The sequence below is a fragment of the Dermochelys coriacea genome, chromosome 2 (genome assembly GCF_009764565.3).
Source record: "Dermochelys coriacea isolate rDerCor1 chromosome 2, rDerCor1.pri.v4, whole genome shotgun sequence".
In the NCBI taxonomy this organism is placed as follows: Eukaryota; Metazoa; Chordata; order Testudines; family Dermochelyidae; genus Dermochelys; species Dermochelys coriacea.
Genome location: NC_050069.1, coordinates 211,248,526 through 211,271,599, shown reverse-complemented (window position 1 = coordinate 211,271,599; position 23,074 = coordinate 211,248,526). Strand labels below are relative to the sequence as shown.

Genomic DNA, 23,074 nt, shown 5'->3' with positions numbered 1-23,074 from the left:
ACAGTTTCTATCTGTTCCACAGCTTTGTACCAAGAACTCATTGGTACATTTATGTGGAGAATGGTAATGGAGGTAAAGGAGACAGAATAGTAGACTAGGACAAAGAAGGGTCTGTTGGAGTGTTTTGTTTGTTTTAAACGAAAAGACTGCAAACTTCAGATCAATGTTCAGACATTTCCAGAAGCCTTCTGTTTCATTCTCTTTCCTTTTAAAATTACTGCAATTTAAAACAAGAAATACAAAGGAAGATGCCCCCATGGCATCTTCACTCAGACAGTAACTTATTTGTATATACTTTTTGCGGTTTAATTACTCCCGTCTTTTTGTTGTTTTTTTCCCCCTTTGGTTAAACAAGAAGTCTCCGCATTGCTGTGTGATCTTTGTATCTATGCAGCTTAGATGTGGAGAGTGAAGAAACTTGCAACAGCTTCATAAATCAGGGCATTAAGAAATCAGTCACACTCTTTTTCCAGTTAGCAAGCAACTACAACATAACATATTTTAGGCTTCTGGGTTTCCAATTTAGACCAATATTTTCTAGGAAAGACCTGCTGAAATCAAGCAGATAAAATAAATACAGCTTCAAGTTGAAAAAATCTCCAACCTTTTCTATGCCACTCTTACTGGTCATTTAGCATTATCCCTGCAGCCCTTCCCATTGCTTTTGGGTTAAAATATAATTCTATTATTGCTTATAATTTAACACCAACAATGTCCTCAGCAGGTGCTGTATAAGACACAAAGACAGTCTCTGCCCTGAAGAGTTTATAAACTAGAAGATTGAAAGAGAAAATAGGACACACTGGGAAATCAAGAGCAGGGAATACCAAGTTATTTTCTTGTGATTATGAACTCGCAGTTTGTGGGCATTATCTAATAAATGCATTTTTAGAAGGGATTTGAATGTGGTACATTTATATTACAGTTTTTAGTAGAATTACTAAGGGCTTGATCCTGCAAACCCTATCTGACTATGACTAAGATCATGTATGTCAGTGAGAGCTTTCCCCTGAATAAAGACTGCAAGTTCAGGCCCTAAACATGAGCTTTTTTGAAAAAGAAATAATGGAGAACACCTACTACCATCGTCTATTCACATGGATCACAGTGGTTCTAGGTGGGCCATGTTAAATGTGACCTGTGAAGTGGGGAGAAAGGTAAATGGACTTGTGACCTCTGCTTCTTTCTAATGTATAAGAAAAGCATGAAGATAGTTTTTTGCTACTGTAGCACATAAAACTGGAAGGGACCTCATGAGTCATCAAATCCAGTCCCCTGGTATAATCTGATTCATATATTTATCATGTGGGATTAATATCACAAGTGAGATAAAAGACAAGAAATGGAAAACTCAGCAACTGAACCATGAGAAGAAAGTAAGTCCGATTAATGCTTTGATTGGTTTTTGTTAACACTTACTTAATACAAATATCTAATATAGACTTGGAAAGGTATGTCTTTGATAAAAAATTGACACCCTGCCTTTTCGCTTAAAGAGAGAGAGAAAACTCACAATTCACCCCTGAGATCTGTATGAAGTCCTCTAGGGAAGCCAAGAGGACAGGCTTTTTTCAATATTAGAAATGTAAAGGGATGTTACCAATTTTTGCTTTATATGTCAAAGATTCACCAAAACTAAAGGCAAAGCAATTTTAAAAAATCCAGGATAACAGCATGGATTTTCTGACCCCAAAATGGTCCAGTAGTCAACAAACTACTAACTGTCCAGCACAGTTAGCTTCCACAAGGTAATTACCACACTCTTCTCCCCCCACTGCCTACCAGTGATAGCTCTCATCCTGGAGTGTTACCTCCGTGTTGGGGCTACTTCATCAAGGAGGTATAGGGAAACCTCCTTCTCATTCTGCAGTGTTGAAGTTGCAGCTACTCCTTTCTGGTCTTGAGTACAACTCAGTCGATGGTTGTGGTCCAGACACTAGATTGGTCATCATACTCAGGCACCTCATGGAGCCAGCATCTCCAAGGGGAAAGGGAGCATGACTGCCGCAGCAAAAACTCAAACCCCTCTGCTGGTTAATCTCTTCATAGGTACTGCAGTGCTAAATCTTCCTCCATGCCCATAGCATCTCAGATGAGTCCTGGCTGCTATTCAATAGTACTAAAAATACTAAATTGTGTTGTGCTGTACTATTGCAGTTGCTAAATACTAAAAAATACTACATTCATATTTGTTTTCTTTAAAGTTTGCCTGGCGGTCTGAGCTTTTATTGAGATACCAAAGGCCTCCAAAGTGCTTTGAACATTTCAGTTTCAATATTCAATCTTCAGTGCATGTACAAAAAATTCAAGTCTCCCTGCTGGCTCCTCTAAGGGAAACTCCATTTACCTCCTCTGTCCCCTCCTTCATCACTACCCTTTGCGCTCCCCTCAGTTTCCCTCCCGTACTCACATTCCCCCATTCTCCCTAAACTCTTAATGCACTCCCATACTCCCTTATCCCCACCTGTCTGTTCTTGCCCTGACACCACACCTCCCCTTTCCCCATTTTCCTCTGCAGCTCTTCAGCTCCTCACATTTCCCTGTCTCCTCAGTGTCCTGGCGAGCCCCCTAACTATAGAGTCACAGCCACCTTTCCCTGATGAAACCCTGGCTTCAGTCTTATTGTCAAAAATGGAAATTGGTGACCAAACTTTACCATGGGAGCTTAATTTCCACATGCAGACTGCAGGAAGTGGTGGCCGTGTTGCCTCACGTTAGCTCATTAAGACTACTGGATGACAGTCATATTGAAAAAAATAAAATTTGCAAGAAGGGAGGCAGGAATAAGGAAATCACGTGAAACTCCAGATATCATAAAACATTGTTTATGCTCCCCACAAGCTCTCACATGGCATTCTGAATCTCCCTGCCAGGGATGAGTGCCAGGAACTGTGGGATAAGTACCCAGAGTACAATGCCACTGCAATGGTACAGCACAACACAAGTGAGGCTATGGGGAAAAACAGATTGAAAACCATGGGAAGCATGAACACACTGCACCACTGGTCATTACACTGATGCTATCCTATCAGTTCAATTTACTGCTCAGTTCTCTAGGGTAAACACAACCCCAGCTACTGTCTAATACAATATATGTGATATAATATTATGAATCTCTCACAAAGTGGAATTGCATTTTCTCCCTGTGTGTGTGTCCCACTTTCTCTGGCTTTATTCAAAAAGAGTTAATCCTAGTAATTTCTGCTCACTGGTTTAAAGAGAAAATAAATCAATCTGTAGAATTAATATTCTTCTACAGGAACTTGCTACTGCTCTGTGCAATATTGATTTATGCCACATTACGAGAGACTCAAAAACACTTGTTTGATTTAGTTCTTTTTTAAATATTGAATAGTGGCATGAAATTCAAAATGAAAGCTACAGCTTTTATATCAAATCACCTAAGCAATAAAATGAGATGTCCAAATTTTAAACAATAACCAAACCATGATTTTACATGAAATACTGCAAAACCTACATGCATCTGAGTGTGGCTTTTATAAAGAGCAGTGGGGTGTCTTCCATGCGTTTAACATTATTTTTGCTATATTAAACAAGAAAATAAATCAGACAGATTTATATTTGTCATGACTAAAACACTGCTTCATAGTTATTATAAAGCAACGGGCAGAAGGGTCAAGATACAATTCTAAACAGAGAATTCCCTCCAAAAAATAAAGATTGGATTAAGCCATCTTGCTATATTTCCTTCTCTTTCCAAAATTTGTGTCCCCCCGGCCCCAAAAAACCCCTCTTCTTTCTCTCCTTGAATCCTGTCCTGACACCCTTTAATTAACACTTTTTTTTGGTTGGCACTACTACTGTAGGTTGCTTGCATGACTGGATTCCTACCCCTGCAGTGCTATTAGGCACCCTGTAGAGAACAAACAAAAAGCCCCAGAGAGCCTGACCCAACTATTTTCCTATGAATAGAACATCCTTTCTTTATTAAGATAAAAGAGGTGTGAGCGTGCCTGTGTGTTGTGTTTGGATAGAGAGGAGATATACATCTAGGCATAAGTATAGTGTGTGTGTGTATATAAATTTCTGAATATGCTGCAGATTGTTCAGCTTTAGAAAGATTTCATTCTTGTCTTCAAGACTGTCTGGAATATTTGCAAGACAGTTTTCAAACAGGGGCAAAAAGAGTCTTAGGAAAACCTCTGAGCTCCAGCTTGCCTTGGGGCAATGGTCTCAACAACACAGCACTGCAGACAGCCTGCCAGGCTTCCTTTGACCTGCTACTCATAGTATAGGATACACAGTCCCCAGCTCAGGATCTTCAGCTAGCCTGGCCCTGACTTCCTGCTGGCATGAACCAAGGGATGCAGCAGCTTCTCCTCTCAATAGGTACCCTCTGCTCTTGTGCTGATTAAAACTCCCCAGAAGGGCAGGAGGGTCCATCCTTCAGTGAGGACAGAAAGGTCAGTATCCCAACATATCAAGCACCACATTACAGATGAGAGATGCAAGGAAGAGAGTAAACTTTCCCCTAGATTTACCTCCTAAATGACCATCAAAACCAGGATAATTGATCTGCAAAGATGCTTAGTGGTCACCTAGATATTCGGGTGACGAATTAAAAATACTTGAGATAAAGGCTTGGTCTACCCTTAGAATGTACAATGGCATAGCTAGTGTCGGGGTGAAAAAAACCCACACCCCCTACTGACATAGCTATGCCAACCCTCAACGAAGACACAGCTATGTGGACAGAAGAGTGATGTCCCTGAGCCAACAGGAAAATTTGGGGGCTATGTTGGCATAGGCTCTGTAGAGTAGACACAGTCAAAGATACTCTAGTATCTGCCTATTTGACATCCAGGGACTCTATAGGGTCAGATAGCACCAGTACAACACTGGCCTACATTAAGGGACATGCAGAGCTACCCAGCCACAGTGAAGCCCATGGAAGGATTGTGCCATCAATTGCGCTGGGAGCAACAGACCCACTCTCTGCTGGCAGCTGGGCCTTTCAAAGCACTTAACTCTTCTAATATTGTAGCTAAGAAATCAAGATAAGTGAGATTCATTATAAACTCCTAATTTAGCCCTCATGGCAAAGTGAAAGATTAAAATGCTGGCTTGGCAACATGCAAATGCTTTTGAAAGACACAGCTGGGCCAGGTGGGTGTTGGGAAGAGCATCTGGGCAAGAAAGCACATTAACAAGAGATGCTGGAGGTGGGGACACAGAAGCAAGAAATGCTGGAAGGAGCAAGGCGGCTAATGATTCGAGAAGGGGAGAGCAGCAAAGCCACTCCATTCTTCAATCACTGTGTAATGTCCTGCTAGCAGCCCCTTCTCTTTTATAGCAGTAAGGCTGCTGCTCAGGCATCTCTGCTGATCACAGCTGTGGCAGTATGGTATAAGGAGAAAGGACATCTTTGAAACAGTTGGACTGGAAGCAGGGGCCGCTCTATCAATTTTGCCACCCCAAGCATTCGCGCCGAATTGCTGCCCGAAAGCTGCCACGGCAGGAAGAGTGGCGGAGCTGCTGCCGAATTGCCGCCACAGGACATGGACTGCCACCCCATTCTAAATGCAGTCCCAAGCAGCTGCTTGAAATGCTGGTGCGTGGAGCCTGCCATGACTGGAACCTGCCTACGTTTGATACATCAAAATCAAAGTCTTAATTTCTACTTGGTATTTAATCAACAGGGCAGATCCCAAATCACTAGTACAGTGTGTTCACTGACAGATGTGCCTTACAAGTAGGCAGGAGGGGTCTTATTTTGCAAGCTAAATTTTTTTCCCTAGGATTACTAAAGTTTCCATTTTATTCCCATATAAATTCTGTCACTGGGTGGCTGGCCCCTGTAAATGAAGCAGGTCCAGCTCCCATGTACCAGAATAAGCACTCCCAGTTTGGCCAATTAAGAGGATGAAGCAGACCTAGGGGTTATAGGAGATCAGACTTGGGAGCCTGGAGGAGGTAATCTCAGGGGAAAGTTGCAGAGAGCTCTCTACAGGTTCTCCCTGGAAAGAGGGAGGAATTATCAGGAAGCCAGGGGATGGACTAGCCAGATGGTCTTCCACAATCACAGCCACCACCAGGCTTTCTGAAAAAGGCTGGGGATAAGGAAGCCATCCAGGAAAAGAGCTAGCTGGCTGGCCTTTCTGAGCCAGAGAGCCAAGGCTGGCGAGGTCTGAAGGCAGAGGGAGATACCTGCTGGCTCTGGCAGGCCAAGAGTTGAAGCCAGAGGGTCAGAGAGGGTTGAAGGGACACCTGGACTGCGCTGGAGAGACGCCGTGGCTTTACTCAATGCACAGTCTGGACTATGGTTGTGGGACTTGGTGTTGAAATTTGTTTTCTTACAGTTTATGTGTATGGGACTTTTATAATAAATGAATCCCACAAGGATTATATTTGTTCTTAAAGACGATTTGAGCTATTTCTGGAACTCCCAAAGAGGGAAACTGAGGCAGGCATGCTTATTGTGCTGTGGCCTGCTGCAGGAGGGTGTGCAAGGCAGGGCCACTTGTGACATTGTGGTGGAGAATATGGGTATCTCAAATCAGCCCCAGGCAAGAGGGATGTAGCAAAGCCGAGTCCAGGGAGGAATTATCAGGGAGTGAGTAGAGGGCTAACCTGCTTCCCTTCCTGAGTGCCAGTGCTGGGAGGCTGAAAAGGGAGGGTTAGCAAGACAGCAGGGGGCTAGCCAGCTGTCTTTCCTGAGCCAGAGAGCCATGGCCAGAAAAGGATGAAAGCTGAGAGCAGCAGAGGGAGATACTAACTGGCTTTTGGAACCAGAGACCCAGGGTGCACCAGGGGACACCAGGATTGTATTTGATATATTGCCTGGATTATGATGTTGGGATCTATCGTGTGTGGAGTTTCCTTTTCTAATAAATTAACCCCACAAAAGTTATTTGCATCCAAAAAGATGCTTTCAACTATCTCTGGGGATTCTTGATAGGCGTGCTGGTCATGCTGCGGCCTGCTAGTGGAGGGTTCTCCAGCCAGGGCTGCCCTATGACACTCTCTTTAAAGACAGAGAGTGAGGGGAATTCTATGGTTGAATTCAATGGAACCAGGATTACACCTCATATTTTTTAAGGTTGTCAGAGCTTTTTGATTGTTCAGATTAATTGACTGATGAAAACTTGGGTGGTTTAAGTGATCATTATTCTTTCTTATTTTTATGATAGTTAACTGCTGTAGCTACATACACTGCTATGAACATCATGACGATAACTTGGTATGAGATGTGAAGAATGATCTTTTGGAACACTTAGAATTTCAGTTATGTTGTACTACTGTGGTTCGTTTTAGCTCTGCTCACCTCTTCTCTCACAGCTCAGATAGTGACCATAGTTTAACTGATCGGCACTTCCGCTACCACAGTGACACCGGCTGAAATTGTATGGTACTGGAGTTGCACTATAACGGTTTTCTCCACAGAACAATAGGCTGTAAAGTACATGACAGAACCACAGCTGTTGTGTTCACCCAGCAACATCCTGTACATTGTTGTGCATACTTTATTCTCTGTTACCATATCATGGTAACGGAAAAGAACAGAATTACTGAACAAAATATAAAGAAATTTGATAAAGAAGGGAAGCGTAACAGTTGCTAAGTAGCAGATAATGCCTAGTGCTAGGCGCTACCTTTACAGAAGGTAGATAGGCCCTAAAAAATGGCTCCTGTGATATTCTTGAAGAGGACGGATAATGCAGTGCTTAAGCTACCAGACTAGAAATCAGGAGAGTGAGGTTCAGTCCCAGCTCTGCCGCATACTTCAGAGGTGACCTTGTGCAAGTCTTTTAATTTTTGTGTAACCCAGGAGATAAAATAAGGATAATACTTCCTTCCTTTCTTTCACCCTCTTGGTCTTTATTTATACCATGTGGGTTGCTGGGCAGGAACTCTCTTATTATATGCATGAACAGCACTGAGTACAATAGGACTCTCACATAAATTGGGACCCTGGGGATTAGATATTTTAAGCCAATCAGTCAGTGGAGAAAGAGAAAAGAAAGGGGGGAAAGGTATTTTCAAAACTTTAGTGGTGAGAAAGGAAAGGTGTGCTTAAGGAAGTTAGTCACAGTAAGTGCCAAGGGATCCTGATGTTTGTGGTGCCACCAGCCAAAATTTCTTTTGGTGTCTCACTGCCCTTGTGTAGGGTAAGTTAATAAAGGTGCTGTTTTTCTGCCCCTTTCAGGCTCTCAAGAGTCCCCCCTCCCGCCCACACCCATAACATTAGTAAATTTGTTAATCTCTAAGGTGCCACAAGTACTCCTTTTCTTTTTGCGAATACAGACTAACACGGCTGCTACTCTGAAACCTGTCATTAGTAGAGCAGTAATCTTTGGGTCACTGTTGTTCAGGGGGTGCTCTTAACCTACTGCCCCAGTGATTTTATTCAGAATGGGAAGTCCTAAATTGCCCTTATGAATCCTTTAATGGGATTAGAAACCGGAGGGTGACTAACTTCTAAAGTAGGAGGCAGAGCATCTCATCCTAAGCAAAGCTTCCAAGACACTAGCCATGTGGGCATCTTTGGACTAGATTCACAAAGGGCCTTAGGTGCCTAACGGCCACTTTAGGCACCTGAGTCCCAGATTTAGGCATCACTGATATTCACAAAACCCCTGCTCAGCTGCCACTTGTAAGAGCCCAAACTCACCCAGTACCTAGGTTTTTAACCAAAAAAGTTCCCTCGGTGCCTATATTGCTGCCTCTGGACCTGTGCACTGCTACCATGCTGCGTGCCTGGGTACCTAAGCCCCATTTCCATCCAAGAGCCAGGGGAAGATAAGCAGAGGGGGTCCTATCTCGCCTGGTAGATGAGCTCAGAAGCATCTAGCTCTACAGCAAACAGGGAGGGGAGGAGGAAGAAAAGGAGGATCTCCCTCAAAACTTTTAGCCCAATGATTAGGGCACTCACCCGAGGTGTAGGGTACTCTGTCTGACGGGAAGGGACTTGAACAGGGCTCGGCCACCTCTCTCACCCCTAGGCTATGGTATCACTCATTTGCTCTGGCCCACTTAATATTTAACTTTTCAGTTATTTAATTGAAGAGGAACAACTTCAAGTGGAGAGATTGAGGGAGCCCCACATCAGAATATTCCATAGCTCAGCGGCTAGGGCACTCCCCACAGGGGGCAGATACCTGTTTCAATCCCTTCTCCCTCTCGGGTGGGGAGGGCACTTGAACTGGTGGTCTCCCACTTCCCCAGTGAGCATCCTAATCATTGGGCTAAACATTATGAGGGAGGTCATCATTGTCATCCTCCTTTCCACCCTAGCCCCCTGGCTCCATGAGAGGCTACCCAGCTACAAATGCCAAGCAGAGATAGATGCCTAATTCTTCAGAGGAGCACAGGACTCTCCGCAGCATCTCCCACTGGCTAGCTAAGGTGGCTCTCTGCCTTTTGGGAATGCCATTTTTATGCAGCTCTCTCTGTCCAGCACCGTATAGGGAGCCTAGGCACCAAACCCAGGCTTTGTGAATCCTAGTGATTTTTCTATATGCCTAAAGGTAGGCATCACCACACCGAAGTTTCTTTGTGAATCTAGCCCTTTGTATCCTCAGCCTGTACAAAGCTATACCTTATGAAAAGCATTTCCTATTGAATGCTATAGAACCTGATCTTGTTCACGTCAATGTCAAAACTCTTACTGACTTCAGTGGATGCAGAATTGAGACCCTGCCACTCTATGTGATTCTAGCCACTACCATCACCCCCTATCATTTTAGCCCTACCCATGTGTAAAGGACTCTAATCATTGCCAAGCCTTCACTAATAAAGACCGTTGTCCACAAAGAACTGAAATACCACTCGTGTCTTTGGCAGTCTCAATATGCAGTATATAAAAGTCTTCTGAAAGACTGGAATCAATCTTTGTGCGTGCTAAACAGACATCTAACCTGTCAGTAGCTAGCTTCATCAGTTCCAGTCTTTTAAGTTGCATGGTAACTATAATTTCTCCTGCTCAATGAAAAGGAAGAGTCTTCATCTGCTCCACAAGCTGGCAAGAGGGAAATGCCATCGCTAGTGCATTAGACTAGCCATTTCATTATTAGTTTCAATCCTGACTTATGGAGCTCACCAAAGTTAGAACTGATACTCTAAAAATACCTGATTATTAGCAGTAATTGCTATGTCTACATAGATCTTGACCTTTCTCTTGAGACTGCTAGTAAGGGTACCAATTGTGATGGTTTCTATAATATGGACGCTTGTCCACTAGGAATTGAACAGAGACTAATTCACTTTGCATAAACCACTGGACAATCACCAGTTGGTAATTTTTGAACAAGACGTGATTTGAACTGTTGACGTATTCTAAAGGGACTTGCCCCAGGCCCTGCAGTAAATCAGCAGTATAGCCAAGATTAGAACTCAGAAGCTTCTGATGACTAGACCTGTGCTCCAGCCCCTAGAGTATGTTGCATCTCCCCCTCAGCCGTCCAGTCATCATATGACTATCTTTGTCTTTATATAGAAAAAAGAGATGGACTAGAACTGAGCTTTTTTTATCTCCGAAACATGAAGTACATTCACCCCAGCTTATGGACAGAAATATCGCAAGACAAGAACCTGAATGATGAGACATGGAATTTCTACCATATTCCATAGGTTTCATTGTTCTATTGTTTTGTCTGTTAAATGCAGACCGTTAGATATGAAAGCTAATTCTTCCTTAGATTGCAGCCTCTCGCATACTAAGACCAGTATTAAATATTTTCTCACTAGGGGCTTGTCTCCAGGGCAAGTTGTTATGTGCCAAGCCAGGGTGTGAATCTACAGTGCACTAGCTCGCCCCACAGTAACATCCCATGTAGACGTTGCTGCACTGAAAGTCCCATAAGTACTAAAGTGTAGTAACCCAAATGACAATCCAAGGTCTCTTGTTTAGAATATGTACACAGAAAGTACTCAGACTTATAAGTACTTATAAGTACTTATATTAGGGCGGGTTGGGGTCGTGATACCACTGCGATAACCATCTATCAGACCATCCCTAGACTGAAGGCAGCACGACTCAGTGGCCACTAGGCCAAGATGGCTGCCAGGTGGCCTAAGTCCATATCACTGCCCTTGAAGCCAGGGTTGTGCAGCCTAGTGACCAGAGTCAGGGAAGTGGGCAGCCACCTTAGGGTGAGTGGCAGCTGGGGTAAGGGGACTTGGGCCCTCGCTCTCCACCGGGTCCTGGCCCAGGGCCCTGTCAGTGGTGAGTGTGGTCATCACCCAGTCAGTGGGGATCCTACTTCAACATGCTGACTTTCTTTGGGTGGGAGATACCACTCACCCTGCCTCCTTGGACCACTTCCTACTGTGAATCCTGAAACTGAGGTCTTTTGGTTGTCAGGGTCTCTGAGCTCCTCAGCACAGGTAGTTTGTTGGGACTCTGACTCTAGTCAGCCAGATGTAGGCAACAGGTCTCTGGTCTGGGCCTCGGGATCTCTGATTCCTGCAGTCAGGGACTGAAGCAGCTCCTGGTCTGAAGCCTCCATTGAGCATCCTTCCTCCTTGGCGGTCAGCCTAGAATGAGCTGGGCTGCTCCCTTTTATACTGAGGCAGCAGTTGGAGTATGTTCAGCACAGTCTGAGGGGTGGGACTTCACCACCCATATTGTGGGGTTAACACTATCTTATCCAATGCAGGGGTATGCACACCCCATCACAAAAGAGAAGTCCCTAATTTATAAAATGAGAGAGCGGAACCAGCTTCTGTAAGCGTTAAGGACTGTTTGAATGAGTATATAATGACAGATAATGATTTTACTATAATGTAACTCACTGTAATAGGGATTCCACAATCTGTTTTAGTGCTTAACTAACCATATGGTTGACAAAATTTTCCTTAATGTAAATTGGATTAGAATCAGGCTCAGGGTATCCTCAATGGAGAGAAACAGATGATACAAAAAAACAAACAAAAACCCAACAAGGTCTTGCCTCTGCATCAGGAAGGAGAAATGATTCGTAATGCTGCCTTCTAGAATCAAGCTTGAATGGTTGCTCTTGGTTTCCCATCCAGATTATGGAACTAACTCGGAGAATTTCCTGAAAAATGACATTGATACAAGTAGTTTTAATACATGGAACATGCTACAGATCATCTTAGAGCAGTGGTCCCCAGATTGTGGGACACACCCCCTAGGAGCACACAGTGAGGCCTGACCAGCCCCATGGGGGGCAAGGAGGGAGCGCCACCCAGCTCTGCCCTCAGTTGCAGCTCTGGTGCTGGCCTCAGCCCCCAGTTCCCAACTGCAACTTTGCTCCTGGCCCCAGTTCCTGGGGGAGTGAGGAAAGATTCCATTAGGGGTAAGAGGGGTGCAACAGGAAAACTTTGGGGACCACCTTCTTAGAGTGTTGAATATACTTCCTAAGATCTAAATATGCTGTAATATACCGTACTGGCCAGCATTACAGCTCTTCATAGAAGATTTGGTCAAGTAATAACAGGGGGCCTTTGGCTAGTTGGACTGCTGTTGGCCAGGGAGGAGTGTGTTTAGAATGCATTTCCAGCTACTAGAACAGGGGTTGGCAAACTATGGCCAGGGGTCGTACGCTCCGCACGGCTCCAAGAAGTAGAAGCATGTCCCCGCTCCAGCTCCTAGATGTAGGAGCAGCCAGGGGGCTCCGCACATTGCCCCCACCTCAAGTGCCGTCCCCGCAGCTCCCATTGGCTGGGAACCATGGCCAATGGGAGCTGCAGGGGTGGCACTTGGGGCAGGGGCAGCATGCAGAGCCACCTGGCCATACCTCCACATAGGAGCCGGGGGGGACATGCCACTGCTTCCGGGAGCTGCTTGAGGTAAGCATCGCCCAGAGCCTGCACCCCTGATCCCTTCTCATGCCCCAACCACCAGCCCTGATTTCCCTCCCACGCTCTGAACCCCTTGGTCCTGGCCCAGAGCACCCTCCTGCACCCCTAACCCCTCATCCCCAGCCCCCCTCCAGAGCCCACTCCCCCCCGCCCAGCTGGAGCCCTCATCCCCTCCCGCAGCCCAATCCCCAATTTCATGAGCATTCATGGCTCACCATACAATTTCCATACCAGATACCATTCCAGATGTGGCCCTCTGGCCAAAAAGTTTGCCCACCCCTGTACTAGCTGGTAGTAGAACTGCTCTGTAAAAAGAAAGTGCTCTGGTAATGCATCCGATGAAGTGAGCTGTAGCTCACGAAAGCTTATGCTCTAATAAATTTGTTAGTCTCTAAGGTGCCACAAGTACTCCTTTTCTTTTTGCGAATACAGACTAACACGGCTGCTACTCTGAAACCTGCTCTGGTAATAAGCACAGTAGCCACTAGATGGTAGTATAAGACTCCTATTGCACAGGTGAAAGTTGTACATTATAGCTTGGAGATTTTCCTCTCTGTTTTCTTTTTGCAAAGTAGGGAGGAGAAAAGGATCACTCCAATTTTGGTACATGGTATAGGTCTCCCTTCTTCATGCAAAACTCTTCAAATCAAAATAAGATGTTCCACCTTTTGTGAAGTTATTTTTTAATTCAGTGTCTTAGTATATAAAGCACATTTGTATTACAAATGCATTTGTATTATTGCCTTTCCATGTTATTGTAGTTTGTGTTTAGGCAAGAAGCCGTTCACTGTTATACTCAAGGTACATTTGCTTGGCAAAGTAATATCTGGTATTTCTGTAGCTCCTTACAAATGAGAATCTTAAAGCACTCTATGCACATTCATTGAATGAGTCTCAAAAAAAGAAAAACCAACAACAAAAAAACACTTCATCGGATGCATCCGATGAAGTGAGCTGTAGCTCACGAAAGCTTATGCTCTAATAAATTTGTTAGTCTCTAAGGTGCCACAAGTACTCCTTTTCTTTAAACGTTAGAGTGTGCTATACTAATGGCTCCCATTTCGCAATAGATAGCCAGAGCACTGCTCATATTAACAATAGTTTGAGCGCCACCTTTTAATTCTGTACCAAAAATACAGATGGAAAGTTGGGTATTGAATGGCTCAGAGCAATCATGATGGAATACAGATCCTTCTGTCCCAGGTAACAATCAGATCAAACACAGGGTGGTGGCAATAGGACTGAAGTTATTATCGAACAGCTATTTGAATTATATGGAATGAGCTAAATCCATGTAAACAGAAGTTATCCTTATTGGCAGGCTTAGGAAGAAAGAAAGGGAATGGGTGCTGAACTACTCTTTCACCCATGAACATGGTCTCTCCTAGCCAGGTGGTACCCACTATGTTGTTCTGATACAGGGATACTCAGACCTCAGTGGTTAACACAGTAACATAGACTACATTTGGTTAACATAGTAAAAGTCTCCTGATTGATTAATAACAGATCGGTTAATAATTAAATCAGTGTTTTAATATCACGTGCTGCAAAGAGCTGCAGAAGGCATATTAAAGCGCCACTTGCAGCTCGCGAGCCTGTCAGAGTATCACTGTTCTAAACGGTAAGAGAATGTTGGTTTCCAGGGGGTCTTAATCTGGTACAGTTCATGAGCACCAGATTAAGTTAAAAATTATAAACCAGAAGAAAAGAAATGAAAGGTGCTTTGCAGAATAAGTGGTTATTGAAAGTTCAATGACCAGAAGAGCTACAGTGGTTGACAACAACAGAATTTGTGATCACAAGAGAAAATTTTTCAAATGATGCCAGTTTTTTGTTATAGGAAGGAATTTAAGCCTTGTGAATAAACAGTCAGTGCAAGTAATACTAGGAGACCAAGCTGCTGTACTAAAGAGAAAATGAACAATTGTTTGGAGACACAGAGGCCATGCACTGCCAGCCAGAGAGGAACAATGATTAATGCCTGGTGCTCTGTGTATCTCAGATCAGCATTTGTCTTTGTTTTGTTCTAGCCTCTTTTGCTTTCATTTACTTTTGTCCACTTTATAATGGATTTACTGAGCACGCATGAGAGAACCATCAGTGGTCTAATATCAGTCAAGTCTAGGAGAAACGCAATCTGGATTCTATCCCTAGCTCTGCATGAGCTTGGCCAAGTCATTTAGCCTCTGCCTCATAGGGCAGGTCTACACTTGCAGCAGTATATGGATACAGACACATGGTATACATAGCAGCACAGACCACAAGACACTGCTTAGATGAGTAGAGTAGACAGACATACCAGAACATTAGGGAACGTACTGCACGTGGCTCTCTACGAGCCCAAGCAGTACCTTCCATGTTTACACTGCTAAAAATATCCCACTGCCTTTACTCACTGCAGTGAAAGACTCCAACAGCAGGGAAAGGCTCTAGTTCAGTGGTGGGCAACCTGTGGGCCATGGGCCACATGCAGCCCATCAGCGTAATCTGATTGTGGGCTGCGAGACATTTTGCTGATGTTGGCCATCCACAGCCATGGGCCCCCACAGTTCCCAAAGGCCGTGGTTCACTGTTCCCGGCCAATGGGAGTTGCTGGAAGCAGCGGGCAGCACGTCCCTGCAGCGCACCACTTCCTGCCACTCCCATTGGCCAGGAATGGCAAACTGCGGCCACTGGGAGCTGCGGGGAACCATGTCTGCAAATGGTCAACATCAGCAAAATGTCTCACGGCCAAGAATCAGATTACCCTGATGGGCCGCAGGTTGCCCACCACTGTTCTAGGTGCTCCTCACCACTTTCTCCCACCAGAGAGTCTTTCACTACTGTGTGCAGCTACACATTGCAGTGTGGACTCAGCCTGCTTTTCACTGCCGTGTGTAGCTACATGTATGCTATACTATGCCACAAGCATAGACAAGGCCTTCATTTCCTCATCTGTGAAATAGGGATAACCACCTCTCTCCCAGGGTGGCTGACAGAGTTAGGGCAGGCCTACACTGGAAATGCTACATCAGCACAGTTGCACCAATGCAGCTGTGCCACTCTAGCACATCTGATGAAGATGCTCTATCCTGACAGGAGAGCACTCTACCATTGGCATAATTACTCCACCTCTGCAAGAGGCAGAAGCTACATCAATGGGAGAGCATCTCCCACTGACATAGCGCTGGTGTGGACAGCTCTTAGGTCGCTATAACTTACGTCACTCAGGATGTGTGTGTCTTTTTCACATGCCTGAGTGATGTAAGTTAGATCGACTTAAGTGGTAGCGTAGACCTGCCCTTAGCCAGTTAATGTCTGCAAAGTGTTTTGAGATCTTGGAAGGGAGGTGCAACTGCAGTGAAAAATATTAGTTACTTTCTGTTGAGATTCTTTTTAAATTGCCATGCTGTGGAGGCTGCATTTTCCCTATGTCTACTAATTAATAGAAATTAACTATCATGTACACATTTATAAGGCTGATCTGTTTGTACAGGAATCCAAATGTGCTATAGGCCAAATTCTGTCATGACTTGAACCCTGTGAACATCTGCTGAAACCAAAGGGGTTGTACAAGGTATATGTCAAGGCAAAAATATATATATATGAATGACCCAAGGTACCTAATATTAAAATGCTCCATTGGAGCAGTTATTTATAAAAAAGTTTAATTTTAAAGAAAGTTGTTTACTAGCACTGAAATTATATCCTAAAACCTGCTGGAGTCCCCACCCTAATCCTGAAATGCTCAGTGGTTTGAGCATTGGCCTGCTAAACCCAGGGTTGAGGGGGCCATTTAGGGATCTGGGGCAAAAATTGGGGATTGGTCCTGCTTTGAGCAGGGGCTTGGACTAGATGATCTCCTGAGGTCCCTTCCAACTCTGATATTCTATGATTCTAGTACGGGATTTTCAGAAGTGCTTAGTGTTAGCTTAACTCGGCTTAATTCTGATTTCAACAGGAGTAAACACTGAGCATTTCTGTAAATCTCACCTATGCTGTATCTAGTCCAACTTTATGGCCATAAGAATCGCTTTGCTGGGTCAGAGCAATGGTCCATCTAGCCCAGTATCCTGTCTTCTGAGAGGGGCTACTGCTTTGGAGGGAATGAACAGACTAGGACAATTATTGAGTGAGCCATCCTGTCATCCAATCCCTAGCTTCTGGCAGTCAGAGGTGTGGGGGACACAGGGTCATATGCCCCCCAGATTTCTCTGGCCGCCTCTCGCTGGGATGCCCAGCAGTGAGGCAGCAGCAACTCCCCCTGGCGGCGGCATTTACTGTGTATCCATGTAGCGAGAGGAGGGAGGAAGCATCAGGGCAACTGGCTGAACTCTTTCCCCCTCAACCCCTGCTCTGCCACATGGGGCTGCTTCTCCTTCCCTGCTGCTGGAGTCCCAGCACTTCCTGCTGCCTGATTTACAGACTGTCTGCTGAGATGCGTATGGTCCCTAGGCAGAGGTGTGGCCAGGCGGCTCTGCACCATGTGCACTGCCAGCCCCAGTTCCTGGCCAATGGGAGCTGTGGAACTGGCGCTGGGGGCGCGGGTAGCACACTGAGCTTCCCTGATTGTGCCTATGGACTGGACATGCCGGACACTTCTGGGGAGCTGCGCAGAGCCTAGGCAGGCAGGGAGCCTGCCTTAGCCCCGCTGCGCCACCAACCAGCCTTTTAATGGCCCAGTCAGCGGTGCTGATCGGAGCTGCCAGGATCCCTTTTCCACCGCGCATTTTGGTTGAAAACCAGACACCTGGCAACCCTAGTTATGTGAAGGGGTAAATAACACTTCCCTATTCATTTTCTCCATACTATTTATGATTTTATAGACTTCTATCATATCCTCCACCTCCCCCCCCCCCGAGTTGTCTCTTTTCTAAGCATGAGCAGCCCAGCCTTTTTAATCTCACCTCATATGGAAGCTGTTCCATACCCCTAATCATTTGGTTGCTCTGACTTGTACCTTTTCTAATTCTAAAATATCTTTTTAGAGATTGGGCAAGCAGAACTACATGCAGTATTTAAGGTGCAAGCATCCCATGGATTTATATAGTGGCATTATGATCATTTCTGGTTTATTATCTACCCCTTTCCTACTGGTTCCTAACATAGCTAGCTTTTTTGCCTGTTGCTTTACACTGAACAGATGTTTTCAGAGAACTATCCACAATGATGCCAAGATCTCTTTCTTGAGTGGTTAAACCAGGCTGGGCCTAGAGGGGTGTGGGGCCCACGGGAGAAAGAGGCTGGGGAGGCTCCAGGGACAATGACAATGCGTGCTCTCCCTCCCGGCGCTCCGGGGCTGGAGAGGCTGCAGCGGCGCTGCTGTGCACTTTCCCTCCTGGCACGCTCTCCCTCAGGTGGAAGGGGCAGGGCTGGGGGCTAGCCTTCCCCAGCAAGCGGTTCACATGCTGGCCAATCATGCTGGCCCATGGGGGCCCCTCCAAAGCATGGGACCCAGAGCGGTCACTCCGATTTGCCATACCCTAGGGTCAGCTCTGGGTAACACCCAAGATAATCCTAACTATAGATACAAAATGATTCATAGATACTAAAGTCAGAAGGGACCATTCTGATCATCTAGTCCGATCTCCTGCACAGCGCAGGCCACAGAATCTCACCCACCCACTCCTACGAAAAACCTCACCTATGTCTGAGCTATTGAAGTCCTCAAATAGTGGTTTAAAGACTTCAAAGAGCAGAGAAGCCTCCCTCAAATGACCCATGCCCCATGCTACAGAGGAAGGCGAAAAACCTCAAGGGCCTCTCCAATCTGCCCTGGAGGAAAATTTCTTCCCGACCCCAAATATGGCAATCAGCTAAACCCTGAGCATATGGGCAAGATTCACCAGCCAGATACCCAGGAAAGAATTTTCTGTAGTAACTCAGGTCCCATCCATCTAATATCCCATCTCAGGGGATTAGTCCTATTTACCCTGAATATTTAAAGATCAATTACTTACCAAAATCCCATTATCCCATCATACCATCTCCTCCATAAACTTATCGAGTAGAATCTTAAAACCAGATAGATCTTTTGCCCCCACTGCTTCCCTTGTAAGGCTATTCCATACCTTCACTCCTCTGATGGTTAGAAACCTTCGTCTAATTTCAAGTCTATACTTCCTGGTGACCAGTTTATACCCATTTGTTCTTGTGTCCATATTGGTGCTGAGCTGAAATAATTCCTCCCTCTCCTGTATTTATCCCTCTGATATATTTAGAGAGAGCAATCATATCTCCCCTCAACCTTCTTTTAGTTAGGCTAAACAAGCCAAGCTCCTTTAGTCTCCTTTCATAAGACAAGTTTTCCATTCCTCGGATCATCCTAGTAGCCCTTCTCTGTACCTGCTCCAGTTTGAATTCATCCTTTTTAAACATGGGAGACCAGAACTGCACACAATATTCTAGGTGAGGTCTCACCAGTGCCTTGTATAATGGTACTAAAACCTCCTTATCCCTACTGGAAATGCCTCTCCTGATGCATCCCAAAACCGCATTAGCTTTTTTCACAGCCATATCACATTGGCAGCTCATAGTCATCCTATGATCAACCAATACTCCAAGGTCCTTCTCCTCTTCTGTTACTTCTAATTGATGTGTCCCCAACTTATAACTAAAATTCTTGTTATTAATCCCTAAATGCATAACCTTACACTTCTCACTATTAAATTTCATCCTATTACTATTACTCCAGTTTACAAGGTCATCCAGATCCTCCTGTATAATATCCCGATCCTTCTCTGAATTGGCAATACCTCCCAGCTTTGTATCATCTGCAAACTTTATTAGCACACTCCCACTTTTTGTGCCAAGGTCAGTAATAAAAAGATTAAATAAGATTGGTCCCAAAACTGATCCCTGAGGAACTCCACTGGTAACCTTCCTCCAACCTGACAGTTCGCCTTTCAGTAGGACCCGTTGCAGTCTCCCCTTTAACCAATTCCTTATCCACCTTTTGATGTTCATATTGATCCCCATCTTCTCCAATTTAACTAATAATTCCTCATGTGGCACAGTATCAAATGCCTTACTGAAATCTAGGTAAATTAGATCCACTGCATTTCCTTTATCTAAAAAATCTGTTACTTTTTCAAAAAAGGAGATTAGGTTGGTTTGGCACGATCTACCTTTTGTAAAACCATGTTTGTATTTTGTCCCATTTACCATTGACTTCAATGTCCTTAACTAATTTCTCCTTCAAAATTTTTTCCAGGACCTTGCATACTACAGATGTCAAACTAACTGGCCTGTAGTTACCCGGATCACTTTTTTTTCCTTTCTTAAAAATAGGAACTATATTAGCAATTCTCCAATCATTCGGTACTACTCCTGAGTTTACAGATTCATTAAAAATTCTTGCTAATGGGCTTGCAATTTCAGATGCCAATTCCTTTAATATTCTTGGATGAAGATTATCTGGGCCCCCCGATTTAGTCCCATTAAGCTGTTTCAGTTTTGCTTCTACCTCAGATATGGTAATATCTACCTCCATATCCTCATTCCCATTTGTCATGCTACCATTATCCCTAAGATCCTCTTTAGCCTTATTAAAGACTGAGGCAAAGTATTTGTTTAGATATTGGGCCATGCCAAGATTATCTTTAACCTCCACTCCATCCTCAGTGTTTAGCGGCCCCACTTCTTCTTTCTTAGTTTTCTTCTTATTTATATGGCTATAGAATCTTTTACTATTCGTTTGAATTCCCTTTGCAAGGTCCAACTCTACTCGACTTTTAGCCCGTCTCACTTTATCCCTACATGTTCTGACCTCAATAAGTTAAGCTTTCCTTGCTGATCCCTCCCATCTTCCACACCCTGTATGCTTTCTGCTTCTTCTTAATCACCTCTCTAAGATGCTTGCTCATCCAGCTTCGTCTACAACCCTTCCCATGAATTTTTTCCCCTTTCTTGGGATACAGGCTTCTGATAGCTTCTGCAGCTTTGATTTAAAGTAATCTCAGGCCTCCTCTACCTTTAGATCCATAAATTCTTCAGTACAATCCACTTCCCTAACTAATTTCCTTAATTTTTGAAAGTCAGACCTTTTGAAATAAAAAACTCTAGTTGCAGATTTATTTTTGTTAATCCTTCCGTTCAGTTTGAACTGAATTATCTCATGATCACTTGAGCCAAGATTGTCCCCTACAACCATTTCTTCTATGAGGTCCTCGCTACTCACCAAAATTAAATCTAAAATGGCATCCCCTCTAATCGGTTCAGCAACTACTTGATGAAGGAATCCATCAGCTATCGCATCTAGGAAAATCTGAGCCCTATTATTATTACTAGCACTGGTCCTCCAGTCTATATCTGGGAAGTTAAAGTCTCCCATGATCACGCAGTTTCCATTAGTATTTACTTTATTAAAAACATTAAAAAGGGCTCTATCCATATCCAAATTAGATCCCGGAGGTCTATAGCACACCCTAAGCACTATCGTAGGAGAGGCTTTACTAGTTATCTTCCCCAATGTAATTTTTGCACAGACGGACTCTATCTTATCCATTGCATCGCTTCTTATTTCTTTACATTCTACCTCATCATTGATATACAAAGCTACTCCACCCCCTTTACCTTTGTTTCTGTCTTTCCTAAACAGCACATACCCTTCAATACCTGTAGTCCAGTCATGACTACTATTCCACCATGTTTCTGTTATCCCTATAATATCTGGTTTCACTTCCTGCACCAGTAGCTCTAGTTCCTCCATTTTGTTACCTAGGCTCCTTGCATTGGTGTACAAACACCTTAATTTTTGCTGTTTGGCCTCGCTCACATTTTGTATCCTATTAGGCACAGTCATTCTACAGCCAGTATAACCTATTAGACTAGTATCCACACCACCCTCGCTCCTTATATACATTCTCCTACCCATGGCTGTATCCTTTCTTACTTCGTCTTCTTCCCTCTCAATGCTAAAATCTGGCATGGAGATTACCTGGACATCTCCCAACCATCTCCCCCAAATTCCTAGTTTAAAGCTCTCTTTATCAGTTGTGCCAGCCTTGATCCTAGAAGTCTATTTCCTTCCCTACTCAGATGAAGTCCATCCTGAGAGAACTGTCCTCTGTCCGTGAATGCCTCCCAGTGGCCATACATCCCAAAGCCCTTCTTATAGCACCATTGCCTAAGCCATCTGTTGACAGTCATAATCTTGTCACACCTTTGTTGCCCTTCTCTAGGAACAGGAAGGAACAGGATGATGGGGTCTATGTTTTCCAACATGCATTAACTTTGCACTTATTTCATGTCATTTTGTTGCCTGTCACCCAGTTTTGTGGGATCCTTTTGTAACTATTCACAGTCAGCTTTAGATTTTACTATCTTGAGTAATTTAGTATTATCTGCAAACTTTGCCACCTCACCGTTAACCGCCTTTTCCAGGTCATTTACGACTATGCTGAACAGGACAAGTCCCTGTACAGATCCTTGGGGGACCCTCCTATTCACCTCTTTCCATTATGAAAACTGACCATTTATTCCTATCCTTTGTTTCCTATCTTTTAACCAGTTACTGATCCATGACAGGATCCCTCTTATCCCATGATTGCTTACGTTAAGAGCCTTTGGTATGGGATCCTGTCAAAGGCTTTCTGAAAGTCCAAGTACACTATGTCCAATGGATCACTCTTACCCACATGCTTGTTGACACCTTCAGAGAATTGTAATAGATTGGTGAGGCATGATTTCCCTTTACAAAAGCCATGTTGACTCTTCCAACATATCATGTTCATCTACATGTCTAATAACTCTGTTCTTTGCTATAGTTTCAACCAATTTGCCTGGCACTGAGGTTAGGTTTACTCACCCGTAATTGCCAGGATTGCCTCTGGAGCCTTTTTAAAAAAATATCAGACTTACATTAGCTATTGTCCAGTCATCTGATACAAAGACTGATTTAAGCAACAAGTTACATGCCAGTTAGTAGTTCTGCAATTTCAAATTTGGATTCCTTCAGAACGCTTGGATGAATACCATCTGGTCCTGGTGACTTATTGTTTAATTTAACAATTTGTTCCAAAGCCTCCTCTTGACACCTCAGTCTGGGATAGTTTCTCAAATCTGTCACCTAACAAGAATGGCTCAGGAGTGGGGACATCCTCTGCTGCATAGACCAGTACAAAGAATTCATTTATCTTCTCTGCAACAGGCTTGTCTTCCTTAATTGCTCCTTTAACACCTTGATCATCCAATAGCTCCACTGATTGGTTGGCAGGCTTCCTGCTTCTGATGTATTTAAAAATTTTGCAGTTAGTTTTTGTGTCTTTTGCTAGTTGCTCTTCAAGTTCTTTTTTGGTCTGCTTAATTA

The 23,074-nt window shown here is 44.1% G+C and overlaps 1 long non-coding RNA gene across 1 annotated transcript; it reads left to right on the top strand.

The window, feature by feature from the left end:
- Nucleotides 1-748: 748 nt before the first annotated feature.
- On the top strand, nucleotides 749-23,074 carry LOC122458988. The gene is made up of 3 exons (XR_006279374.1): nucleotides 749-763; nucleotides 7,710-7,713; nucleotides 22,884-23,074. It is a non-coding gene; the product is annotated as an uncharacterized LOC122458988 (long non-coding RNA).